Below are 9,964 nucleotides of genomic sequence, written 5' to 3' on the forward strand. Positions count from 1 at the left end.
AAAATCTGAAAAAACAAATCACAGAACTTATGGGAGTGAAGGACAAAGAAGAAAAAATGGAAAAAACAATGGATACCTACAATGATAGATCTAAAGAGACAGAAGCTACAATTAGTGAACTGGAGGATGGAACATCTGAATTCCAAAAAGAAACAGAAACTATAGGGAAAAGAATGGAAAAACTTGAGCAGGGGATCAGGGAACTGAATGACAATATGAAGCGCACAAATATACGTGTTGTGGGTGTCCCAGAAGGAGAAGAGAAGGGAAAAGGAGGAGAAAAACTAAAGGAAGAAATTATCACTGACAATTTCCCAACTCTTATGAAAGACCTAAATTTACAGATCCAAGAAGTGCAGCACACCCCAAAGAGAATAGACCCAAATAGGCATTCTCCAAGACACTTACTAGTTAGAATGTCAGAGGTCAAAGAGAAAGAGAGGATCTTGAAAGCAGCAAGAGAAAAACAATCTGTCACATACAAGGGAAACCCAATAAGACTATGTGTAGATTTCTCAGCAGAAACCATGGAAGCTAGAAGACAGTGGGATGATATATTTAAATTACTAAAAGAGAAAAACTGCCAACCAAGACTTCTATATCCAGCAAAATTGTCCTTCAAAAATGAAGGAGAAATTAAAACATTTATAGACAAAAAGTCACTGAGAGAATTTGTGACCAAGAGACCAGCTCTGCAAGAAATACTAAAGGGAGAACTAGAGTCAGATACAAAAAGACAGAAGAGAGAGGTATGGAGTAAAGTGTAGAAAGAAGGAAAATCAGATATGATATATATAATACAAAAGCCAAAATGGTAGAGGAAAATATTATCCAAACAGTAATAACACTAAAAGTTAATGGACTGAATTTCCCAATCAAAAGACATAGACTGGCAGAATGGATTATGACCCAGCAATACCACTGCTAGGTATCTACTCAAAGGACTTAAGGGCAAAGACACAGACAGACATTTGCACACCAGTGTTTATAGCAGCATTATCTACAATTGCAAAGAGATGGAAACAGCCCAAATGTCCATCAACAGACGAGTGGCTAAACAAACTGTGGCGTATACCTACGATGGAATATTATGCAGCTTTAAGACAGACTAAACTTATGAAGCATGTAATAACATGGATGGACCTAGAGAACATTAAGCTGAGTGAGTCTAGCCAAAAACTAAAGGACAAATACTGTATGGTCCCACTGATGTGAACTGACATTCGAGAATCAGCTTGGAATATATCATTGGTAACAGAGACCAGCAGGAGTTAGAAACAGGGTAAGATAATGGGTAACTGGAGCTGAAGGGATACAGACTGTGCAACAGGACTAGATACAAAAACTCAAAAATGGACAGCACAATAATACCTAAGTGTAATGTAACTATGTTGGAACACTGAATGAAGCTGCACCTGAAATATAGTTTTTTGTTTGTTTGTTTGTATCTTTTGTTTTTGTTTTTTTCTTTTTCCTTTTTTTATATATACATATATTTTTTATTAGTATTATTATTTTAATTCTCTTCTCTATATTAACATTCTATAGCTTTTTCTGTTGTTTTGCTAGTTCTTTTCCTAAATCGATGCAAATGTACTAAGAAATGATGATCATACATCTATGTGATGATACTAAGAATTACTGAGTGCATGTGTAGAATGGAATGATTTCTAAATGTTGTGTTAATTTCTTTTCTTTTTTTTTAAGTAATAAAAAAAATTAAAAAAAAAAACAAAAAACTTCCAGTTTAATGGAGTAATTGTTGTGTCGCCTGGAAGGTGCACTCCTCCTTTTGGAACTAAGACCTGTAGACCAGAGAGCTTAAAGTTTCAGGGACAGGAAGCAAAAATTTTCCTAGTGGATCACTAGGGGTGATCTTGAGTGGTGCCATTCCCATTTCCATCCCTTGATTCCTGGAGGCATGAATCCCAGCTATAGGAGAAATAGCACCATAGAGAGGATGCTGATTCAGAGAGTACACAGCCTCCTGGAGAGCACTGCCTTAGCCCTGCAAGATACTGCCACCTAGTTGTACCATAAATGCGTCTTCAAAAGGCCATTCCACCATCCTGTCAACCCAGCTGCCTCTGGATGATGGGGAATATGGTAACACCAGAGAATTCCATCAGCATGTGCCCATTCCTGCATTTCATTTGCTGTAAAGTGGGTTCCTTGATCAAAAGCAATGCTGTGTGGAATGCCATAATGATAAATAAGGCATACCACAAGTCCATGGATAGTAGTTCTTACAGAACCATTGCATGCAGGGAAGGCAAATTCATATCTGGTGCATGTGTCTATTCCAGTTATAACAAATCACTGCCCCTTGCATGATGGAAGTGGTCCAATGTAATCAATCTGCAACCAGGTAGCAGACTGATAACCTCAGGGAATAGTGCTTTATCAGAGACTGAGTGTGGGTCTCTGTTGCTGGCAGATTAGACACTCAGCAGAGGCCATAGCCAGGTCGACCTTGGTGAGTAGAAGTCCATGTTGCTGAGTTCATGCAAAATCTTCATCCCTACCACCATTCTTACTTTTTTCCATGAGCCCAACAGGTAATGGCAGGAGTGGCTTAGGAAAGAGGATGACTTGTATCCACAGGATGGATCATCTTATCTACTTGATTATTAAGACCTTCCTCTGCTGAAGGTACCCACTGGTGAACATTCACATGGGACACAAATATCTTCATGTTCTTTGCCCACCCAGAAAAGTTTATCCACATACCTCCTCCTCAGACAAATTGTCACCAATTTTCCAATATGTTCCTTCCAAGTGCCTGACCATCCGTCCAAACCATTAACAACAGCCCATGAGTCATATATAAATGCACCTCTGGCCAGTTTTAGTTCCAAGCAAAATGAACAGTGAAGTGCTCTGCTTGAAGTTCCACACACTGGGCGGATTTACCCTCACCACTTGCCTTTAAGGATATCCTAGAACAGGGTTGTAGTGCTGCAACTACCCACTCCTGGGTGGTTCCTGCATATTATGCAGAACTATCTGTAGACCAGGCCCAAGTTTTCTCTTCCTCAGTCAACTGACTGTAAGGAACTCCCCGAGACATCATAGCTCTGGTGAGTGAAAGAGAAGGTAATGTGGCAGGAGTGGGGGCCATAGACATTTGGGCCACCTCCTTATGTAACTTACTTGTGCCTTTAAGATCTGCTGCAGCCCTATCTCTAAAATACTATTTCCATTTTATGATGAAGTGCTGCTGTGCATTGCCAACTTTATGGCTTGGTGGCTCAGACAACACTCAGCTCATCGTAAGCAACTCAGGTCTCATGGTAACTTAGTGATTCATGGTTAAGCATTCAGTTTCTACTAAGGCCCAGTAGCCAGCTAAAAGCTGTTTCTCAAAAGGAGAGTAGTTATCTGCAGCAGATGGTAAGGCTTTGCTACAAAATCCTAAGGGTCTGCATTTTGATTCTCCTATAGAGGCCTGCCAAAGGCTCCAGACAGCATCTCTATTTGCCGCTGACACTTCCAGCACCATTGGATCTGCTGGATCATATGGCCCAAGTGGCAGAGCAGCTTGTACAGCAGCCTGGACCTGTCACAGAGCCTCCTCTTATTCAGTTCCCCACTCAAAATTAGCAGCTTTTCTGATCATTCGATAAATGGGCCAGAGTAGCACACCCAAATGAGAATATGTTATCTCCAAAATCCAAAAGGGCCAACTAGGCATTGTGCCTCTTTTTTGGTCGTAGGAGGGGCCAGATGCAATAGCTTATCCTTCATTTTAGAAGGGATATCTTGACATGTCCCAAACCATTGGACACTTAGAAATTTCACTAAGCTTGACAGCCCCTGTATTTTTGCTGGATTTATCTCCCATTCACTGACCCACTGATACCTTACTAATAAGTCTAAAGTAATTGCTACTTCTTGCTCACTAAGTCCAATCAGCATGATATCATCAATATAATGGACCAGTGTGATGTCTTGTGGGAGGGAGAAAAGTTCAAGGTCCCTGCAGACAAGATTGTGACATTGGGCTGCAGAGTTGATATACCTCTGAGGTAGGACAGTGAAGGTATGCTGCTGACCTTGCCAAATGAATGCAAACTATTTCTGGTGGTCCTTACTGACAATTATTGAGAAAAAAAAGCATTTGCCAGATTAACAGCTGCATACCAGGTACCATGCAATGTGTTGACTTGCTCAAGCAATGATACTACATCTGGGATAGCAACTGCAATTGGAGCCACCACCTGGTTAAGTGTGTGATAATCCACTGTCATCCTCCAAGTCCCCTCTGTTTCTGCACAGGCCAAATAGGAGTTGGATGGGGACGTGGTGAGAATCACCAACTTTCACCTTTCAAGTCCTTAAGAGTGGCACTAATCTCTGCAATCTCTCCAGGAATCTGGTATTGCTTCTGATTCACTATTTTGCTAGGTAGGGGCAGTTCTAGTGGCCTCCACTTGTCCTTTCCTACCATAGTAGCTCCCATTCTGTTAATCAGGGAACCAATGTGGATTCTGCCAGTTGCGGAGTATGTCAATTCCAATTATGCATTCTGGAACTAGGGAAATGAACACAGAGTAGGTCTGGGGACCCACTGGATTCACTGTGAGATGGACCTGAGCTAAAACTCCATTGATCACCTGACCTCCATAAGTCCCTACTCTGACTGGTGGACCAGAGTGACATTTTGGGTCTCCTGGAATTAGTGTCACTTCTGAGTCAGTGTCCAATAACCCCTGAAATATCTGATCATTTCCTTTTCCCCACTGCACAGTCACCCTGCTAAAAGGCCATAGGTCTCCTTGTGGGAAGGCTGAGGGAAAGATTAACAGTATAAATTCTGGGCAGTGTTAAAGGGTAACTTCCCCAAGAGTCCTCCCCTCATTCAAGGGGCCCTGGGTTTGTAAACTGTCTCAAGTTTGGGAATTGATTAAGGGACCATGAATCTCTGTTTTTGTAATTAAAATTAGATTTCTGTTCAGTTGACCTAGAATTCTTCTGCTATACAGCTCAAACAAGAATTTAGTAGACTGCCTGTTGTACTTCTAAGTACCACATGGTGTACTAGCCAATGCCACAAGTTTCTGTGAGTCAGATTATTTTGATTGCAGCTTTGAGTCTGCTGTCCATTATGGTGGCCATGCCCACCTTGTCTATGGTGATTAACTGTCACCACATGGCTTCTGCCAATTTGGGATCCAATAATCATCCCCATTGTATTTAAGGATTCCAGCTCAGTGACAGCAGTTCTCACAGTAATATCTGACCTACAGAGAAGGGCGACTACAGAGCTCTTCAGGGATTATGGAGCTAGTCTCAGGAATTTATTTCTCAAGGTTCTGGTGAATGATGTGCCCTCTGGACATTCCTGAGGTGTGTGAGCAGGTCTTCCATGATAAATCCTAATATTCCCATCTCTAAGCCTTGGGATCCCTTCATCTACTTTATGCCAGGACAGTTCTGGCATTTCAACTTCAGGTAACGTCAGCCACCCTTTTGATCCATGTTTCAGCCTACCAACCAAACAAACTGTTAAGGCTGTTTCTAACCCCTCGAGCTACAACATTGTTTGCAAAATCTCTGCTTAGTGGGCCCATATCAATAAATTCAGCTTGATCCAATTTTAAATTCTTTTCACCACTATCCCAAACTCTTAATATCCATTCCCACACATATTCCCCTGATTTCTGCCTATATAGAGTAGAAAACTCATGCAGTTCTTTTGGAGTGTAGCATATCTCTTCATGGGTCACACTTTGAAACCTCATCTTTCAGGGCCTGTGGAGACCTTGGTCTAGTGATAGGTCTTGAAGGAAAAAAAGGTTGGTGGGGATGGGTCATGAAAAGAAATAGAAGTGTCTTTCAAAGCAATTATGTCAGGACATTCCATTGCAGTTTCATTTGGTGAAACAGGATTAGTTGCTCCAGACAGAGGATTGAGGGCTGTTTCCCTAGGGGAGGTGATTACAGGGTTAGCAGGCACTGAAGGGTTAATCTTGTTAGGTGGAGGTTGGATGGCAGACTCCTCTAGGCAGGTTAGAGGCTGGGAAACTGTTTCCTCAAGCAAGCTGGAGATTGGAAGCTCTTTCTTCCTTGCAGTCCATTACAGATCTACCTAGCAAAGGCTCAGTAGATTCCAGGGAGTCCAACTCCCTATTGTCATCATTGTCAAGACATATATCCCCATCCCAAGTTTCAGGATCCCATTCTTTTCCCATAAAAACCCTTACTTTAATAGCAGACACCCTGCAAAGTTGAGATTTTCGTTTATGTTGCAAATCTCCTACTATCATAATAAGACTTTGTGTCTGTTTTTCAGAGATCTCAAGACTGTGATCACAGGAAATAAGGTCTTTCAGAGCAAACATGGAAACTTTTACATACAGCACTTAAGTTTCAAATTTGATGCCTTCAGCTCATCCCTTTCCATCATCACTCCATCCAGTGTCTCTAACAAGAACCAGCCAACATCTTAATTCCACAAAACTCCGTAATTCCACAAAACTCCATAAAAGTTTCAAAAACATTCTATCGAGACCCTTGCCTCATATAAGCATACAATTAGCAGAATCTAATGGTGATATTTTGAGTATCTCTTTTGCCAACTCACCCCATGGACTAGCAATGTCATTTTGATTATTGGAAATAGAGTCACTAGTGCCTCTGAATCTGGTCAGAGAAGAAAACCATTTTTAAGATTCTATTTCTCAGGAACCACTCCTGGTACCAAGCTGTACTAGTCAGGGTTCTCTAGAAAAACAGAACCAATAGGAGATATACATAAATATGAGATTTATAAAGGGGTCTTATGCAACTGTGGGAATGAAAGAGTCCAAAATCTGCAGGGCATGCTCTGAAGCTGGCAGCTCTGATGAATGGTCTGGACAAACTCCACAGGAGAGGATCACTGACCGAAGAAGCAGTAAAAAAAATCTCTCTTCTTCCTTAAAATCCTTCAACTGATTGGACTATCTCATTATAGGAGATGCATCTTAGTTAATCGCTGATGTAATCAGCCACAGATGCAATCAACTGACTGATGATTTAATATACCAGCCTTCTTGTTTATCAATCAGCCACAAAATATCCTTGCAGCAACAGTCAGGCCAGTGTTTGCCTGACCAGACAATTAGGCATCATCACTTGGCCAAGTTGACACCAGAATCTAACCTTCCCCTTAAATTAAAGTTATGCTCTTCTTATTGGCTCACTGACAGTATTGATTATTTGTTTATCTTGTCACTGTTTATATTGTAATTGTGGCCTCATTTCTCAATATCACAAGCTGTAAACCTGTAACCTCCCATTTCCACACTCAGGGATTTATGTTGACGAGGTGGTGAAAAGATTCTAAGACTTGAGGGATGGAGTGAATTGTAACATAATGTTTTTGGATTTTTCAATATCCGGGCAACTCTTCCAACTTTGCCAGTGATTATGCACATTGCTACATGCAGTCTCTCAGCTCTGTGCCTTTGTTGTCTTTCCTCAAGTTTAAATCTATGAGAACTTGTGCCAGAGAGACAAACATTAAGAAACTGTTAAACTTTGTTAGCAACATGTGCATGTTGCTTGGCTCTGTGCCTACTTTGCCTATGCCCACTATAAAACCCTACTTTCCCCCTGATGAATGCAGATCAGTTTCACACTGAGTTCTGTATGGGCCACCATCAGAGCAACTTGACTCCTAGATTAATTTCTTTTTTCACTCCTGTAAATAAGCCCCTATAATAAAGGTTCATGTCTCAGTCTGTGCCTGGTGTTTTCTTTGGTCTCTCAGCTGGAAAAGCCCCTTCAGGACAAGACAACAGCATGTCAAGTTACTGGTGGTGTATAGAAATCTTGTACTTTATGCATGAATGTTCTGTAAACCCACAGCTTCTCTAATAAAAAGTATTTTTAAAGAATGCAGCCTCCAATCAAAATGACAGAATGAGAGACTTCAAGGCTTCATCCTCCTCAGAAGCTGTGAACAACCAGCACGAACTGGCAAAAATATCTTTGTAAAAGCGCCAGAAAACAGTTAAAGGAGTGCAGTAATGTGCAAGTGCCAAATCAAGGAAAAGTTCACTTAGAAGTGATAGATTCGATTCCTGCCCTGGCTGGTCCCACCCCCAACCCTTTACCTTACTGCAATGAGGCGCCCCAGTCCCTACTCCTGAGGGAGCAGAGTAACTCTCCTGAATTTACTGGGGGCCTGGATGTCTGGCCTAATCTGTTTGGTGGTGGCCTGAGGGACTCACTGACCTAGAACTTGCTCTGTATATAGACTGTTGTGGGGGAGCAGTCAAGTCATGCTGCCCGGGGCAAGGACTTGGTGGCTGGGGGACAGACAGTGCAGTATCCAGGACTGTGAGGAAACTTTTTTAGTGAACAGGGGACATTCCTAGGGAAAAGAGAACATTTGTATGCAAGGGAATGGGAGAATTCCTAAGGGGGGGGGGTATGCCTAAGTAAAGAGCCAGCAGGGAAGGATCAGGGAAGGCCTGGGCATTGGCCTGGAGCTATTCTCCAAAGTCGTTGTATGGATAAGCCTTGAAGGAGAGCACTGCACCTGTCAATCTGCAAAGCTTGTTGAGAAAGGTGCCTTCTCTGCCTTTACCACCACCTCCCCTTTTTTTATTTTTGTTAGCTTCTGTCATTCAAGGACCTAGCTGGATACATGTTTAAAGAACAGATAGTTCAGAGTCTGGCAGAAGAAAAGATCACTGAACTTGGTGATAAGACAATTGAAATCATCCAGTCTAAGAAGCAGAAAGTGGAAGAATGAAGAATTATGAACAAACCTGAGGAATCAATGGGTCATCATCAAGTTTACCATTGTGGGAGTCCCAGAAGGAGAAAAAGAGACAGAGGGAATATTCAAAGAAATAATGGCTAAAAACCTTCTTTTTTTTTTTAGAAATAAAGTTTTTTTAACTAAGGTCTGTATATTGGTTTTTTTTAGACATAATACTATTGCACACTTAATTAGATACAGAATTGCGTAAACATAATTTTTTTTTTACACCTTAATCTAAAAAAGGGGATATCTATATAATGCATAAGAATAGCCTTCAGGATATCTTCTCAACTGTGTTTGAAGTCTCTCAGCCACTGAATCCTTATGTTGGCTCATCTCTCTCTTCCCCTTTTCAGTGGAGAAGGCTTTCTCAATCCCTTGATGCTGAATCCCAGCTCATTCTAGGATTTCTGTCCCATGTTGCCAGGAGGTTTATGCCCCTGGGAGTCATGTCCCACGTAGAGAGGAGGAGGGCAGTGAGTTTGTTTGCTGTGTTGACTGACAGAGAGATAGGTCACATCTGAGCAACAAAAGGTGTTCTCTTGGGGGTGACTCTTAGGCCTCATTTTAAGTAGGCTTAGCCTATCCTTTGCGGAGTTAAGTTTTATGTGAACAAACCCCAAGATTGAGGGCTCCACCTATTGCTTTGGTTGTCCCCACTGCTCATGAGAATATCAGGAATTCTCCACTTGGGGAAGCTGAATTTTCCCCCTTTCTTGCCATTCCCTGAAGGAAACTTTGTAAACAGTTTTTATTCACTGTTCAAATCACTCTGGAATTTATTGGGACATCACTCTGGGATTTATCAGGGCATCCCTCTAGACAAACCTACAATGTCTAATGCCCTATTCAAGGTTCCATGTACTCATGGTGTTCAATTAAACTATCCATATAAGGTATATTAGGAAATGCACTAGCCAAAATATAAATTTTGTGCCAAATAGACATTTCTTTGCTTTAATCTCACACATAAGTTAAAGTCTGAAATATGAATTACCATCTATTTACAACACCCTGCATTATTGACATTCCTTTGTTCTTTCTCATGCAAAAACATTTTTTAATTTGTACATTTAGTCATGATCATTGTACACTCTAGGCATTCCTAGATTAAGATTATATCATCTCAGTCTTTATTGTCTATCTTTCCTTTTGGTTTCATTTGTGCCCCCAGCCCTCTTCCCTCTATCATTCTCACATTCAGCT

The sequence above is a fragment of the Tamandua tetradactyla genome, chromosome 6 (assembly GCF_023851605.1).
Source record: "Tamandua tetradactyla isolate mTamTet1 chromosome 6, mTamTet1.pri, whole genome shotgun sequence".
Taxonomy (NCBI): Eukaryota; Metazoa; Chordata; class Mammalia; order Pilosa; family Myrmecophagidae; genus Tamandua; species Tamandua tetradactyla.